The sequence below is a fragment of the Chrysochloris asiatica genome, unplaced genomic scaffold (assembly GCF_000296735.1).
Source record: "Chrysochloris asiatica unplaced genomic scaffold, ChrAsi1.0 scaffold00012, whole genome shotgun sequence".
Taxonomy (NCBI): Eukaryota; Metazoa; Chordata; class Mammalia; order Afrosoricida; family Chrysochloridae; genus Chrysochloris; species Chrysochloris asiatica.
In genome coordinates, this window is record NW_006408530.1 from 2,373,846 (window position 1) to 2,377,673 (window position 3,828).

The following is a 3,828-nucleotide window of genomic DNA, read 5'->3' on the forward strand; positions in this document are numbered from 1 at the left end:
TTTTTTATCTTTGGTTTTATTGCTGGTGTGAGACGGTATCTCATTGTTGTTTTGATTTGCATCTCTCTAATGTCTAGTGATTGTGAACATTTCTTCATATGTTTGTTGGCTGCCTGGATCTCCTCCTTCTTGAAGTGTCTGTTCATGTCCTGTGTCCATTTCTTAATTGGGTTGTCTTTTTCTTGTAGAGGTGTTGTATTTTCCTATATAGTTTAGATATTAGTCCTTTGTCTGATGTGTCACTGCAAAATGTTTTTTTTTTCCCATTCTGTGGGCAACACTGACATATTTTATGAGACATTACAAAATGGAGGAGACATCAAAAGAAGGTTGGAGGAATACACAGCCACAATACCAAACAGAGTTGGTTATTATTCACCCATTACAGAAGATATCATATAATCAAGAACAGATGGTATTGAAGAAAGAAGTTCAGTATGCATTGAAGTCATTGATGAGAAACAAGAGTACAGGTATTGATAGAATACTTAAGATATTTAAACAAATGAATGTTACAATGAAGGTGCTCACTGGTCTATACCAAGAAGTTTGGAAGACAGTTACTTGGACAACTGACAAGAAGAAATCTGTATTTGTGATCTTTCCAAGGAGAGCTCACTCAAATAATGTGGAAACTATCAAACAATATCATTAACATCACAAACAATATTTTGTTTAAGCTAATTCAAGCATGGTTGCAGCAGTACATCATTAAGGAACTACCTGAAATGGAAGCAGTAAATACCCAAAACAGCACATGCAATAAGGGATAGCACTGCTGATCTTCACTGAAAGAAATGAATACCAAGATGTTTACCTGTGTTTTATTAACCAAGGAAAATCACTCAAATATATGGAGTACAACAATTACGATAACCCTGGGAAAAATTCAATCTCTAGAACACTTAATTGCGTGCATTTGGAACCTGGTGTGGCACTGTGGGCTAATGCACTGGACTGCAAAGTCAGTTTGAACCACAAGGTCACCGGTTCAAGCTCACCAGCCATTCCTTGAAAACCCTATAGAGGGTCGGAACTGACTGGATGGTACTTAGTAACAACAGCAGCATATAGATCAAAGGCAGTTGTTTGATAGAACAAGGGGATACTGTGTGATACAAAATCAGGAAAGGCATACATAAAGGTTATATTCATCTGCCATATTCATTCAATCTTAATGTTAAGCAAATAATCTAAGAAGCTGGACTAAATGAAGAACTCAGTGTCAAGATTCAAAGAAGATTCATTAACAACCTGCAATATACAGATCACAGAACCTTGCTTGCTGCAAGTGAAGAAGACTGGAAGCAGTTACTGATAAAAATCAAAGACTATAGCCTTCAGTATGGTCTGCACCTCAAGATAAAGAAAACAAAAATCCTCACTACTGGACCAATAAGAAACATCATGATAAATAGAGAAAAGCCTGAAGTTGTCAAGGGTTTCATTTTACTGGGATTCACAATCATTGTCACTGCAAGCAATTGCTAAATCAAAAGATGAATTTTAATAAGCAAATCTGCTGCAAAAGCATTCTTGAAAATGTTAATAAGCAAAGACCTCTCTCAGAAGACTAGGGTATACCTGACGCAAACCATGATAGGTTCAGTTGCCTCATCTGGTGTGGTGCTGTGGGTTAATGCACCACACTGCACAGCCATTTGAACTGCAAGGTCGGCAGTTCAAGCTCACCAGCTGCTCCTTGGAAACCCTTTACAGGGTTGCCATGGGTTGGAACTGACTCCATGGTACTTCACAACAACAAAAACAACATCTGGTTGTGAAAATAGGTCAAGGAATGAGAGAATGCGGAGAAGAATCCATGCCTTTGAATTATGATGTGGACAAAAAATACTATATATAGCACTGACTGTCAGAAGAATCAATATGTTTTGCATGGATGTCCCATAGAAGTGAGGATGATGAGACTTGATGTAAGGTACAGTGGACATGTTCTCAAGAGGTACCAGTTTCTGGAGAAGGACATTATACTTGGCAAAGGAGAGGATCAGAGAAAAAGAGGAAGAGTTTCAATGAGATACATAGACATAGTGGTTGTAAAAATTGGGATAAAAAAATAGCAGATTGTAAACGGCATAGGACTCAGCAGTGTTTTTTTCTATTGTACATGAGGTCGGTATAAATTGGAACAGATTCAACAACACTTAACAACAACAATATATGTTAATCTTACCAGATAATGATTCTAAGAACTTCTGACAGAAAGGTCAATACCTCCTTTAGAAATATACTGGAGTCTTTCCGTATATCAAAATTTACTCTCAAAAACTGGAGATAAAGTATTCTGGATGTTTAGCATTCCTGCATTTATTTCTAATGTGTCTTAGTGCCTTTGTAAATAATTATTGATACTAATTATTTGACAGAACCACTAGAAAAATTATTTAATCATAGGACTGTATATCCGCAATCCGAAGTCTTTCAAGTGCCCTCGATCCATCCCCTCTGCTACTCCTTACCAGCTAAGTATATTTAAGCTTATATTTTCACAGGAAAGGGTATTTGTGAAGTGATTTTTTTTTCCTAATAAAAATTTAACTTGAATGATTTCTGTAATCTGTTGACTGGGCCTTTAAAAATTGATGTCCCAGGAGCTTGTAAAACTAAATCAGAAGGAAGGAGGCCTGGCTGTCTTTCAGAATTCCAAAGGTCTGGCCCACAGCTCTATGAGGTCAGAAGGTGGGATTAACCTCTCACATCCTAGTAATTGTTTTAGAAAGACTCTAAAATTCTCAGATGATTAAAAACATCCAACTCACTGGCACTCAAGAAGAATGCAAAAAAGAAATTGCATTTGTTTAGCAGCTGTTATTAATGGCATTAGTTTAAGCAATCTAAGCCACAACCAGTGGTATGATTGGCATAGATCTATCTTTCTATCTATTGTCTATCTCCAACTCCCATAGTACAACTATAGACTTTCTTTTTATCACTTCTAAACAGAAGAATTTTTTTGTATCAAGTCTAATTACCTCATATGTTTAGGGACCTCAGATACTGAGAGGGTTTGCATCCCATGTTTGTAGACTTCTTATTTTAATTGCCTCAACAAAAATAAGACTTAGGAAGTTTATGTCAACTTTAAATTATCAAGTTACAAATTTGTGGCAAATAAAATTTCACATTGGATTTTCATAAATTAATCTCTATGAACAACCATTTTATTTTATTTTGTCATTAAGTGGCAAAGATAACATAACAGACTATAAATCTCAAATTCTTTTGAGTATTTGCAAGCACAAATGTGATTATAGTATGTTCTTGTTTTTAAGTGCCATCATGTCAGTTCCTACTCATAGTGACCAGGCATAGAGTTCCCAAGGAGCAGCTAGCAGGTTTGAACCACCAACCCTTCAGTTAGCTGCCCAGTGCCTATCCTACAGTATCATACCAGGACTCAGATTACAGTATAGATACGTTTCATGAATCTAAAATTTGAAAATTGTTTTCCTCTAATTTGGAAATAGATTTATGCTGTTGTTGTTAAGTGACATGGAGTCGATTTCAATTCATAGTGACCCTGTATAGGATTTGAACCATTGACCTTGTGTCTGGCCGTCCAGTCCTTATACTACAGCATCACCAGGATTCCAATAGACTTATAGCACCTGCAATCTGAGGAGCTCACGAGGTGTGTATGGGAGGAATGTGACAGCCAGAAGATTTCCTGACCCCAGGTTGAATTCCTCTCAGTTTGTTGTTGTTAGGTGCCATTGAGTTGGTACTGACTCGTAGTGACCCTATGCACAATAGAACGAAAACACTGCCTAATCCTGGGCCAACCTCACAATTGTTGCCACGCCTGAC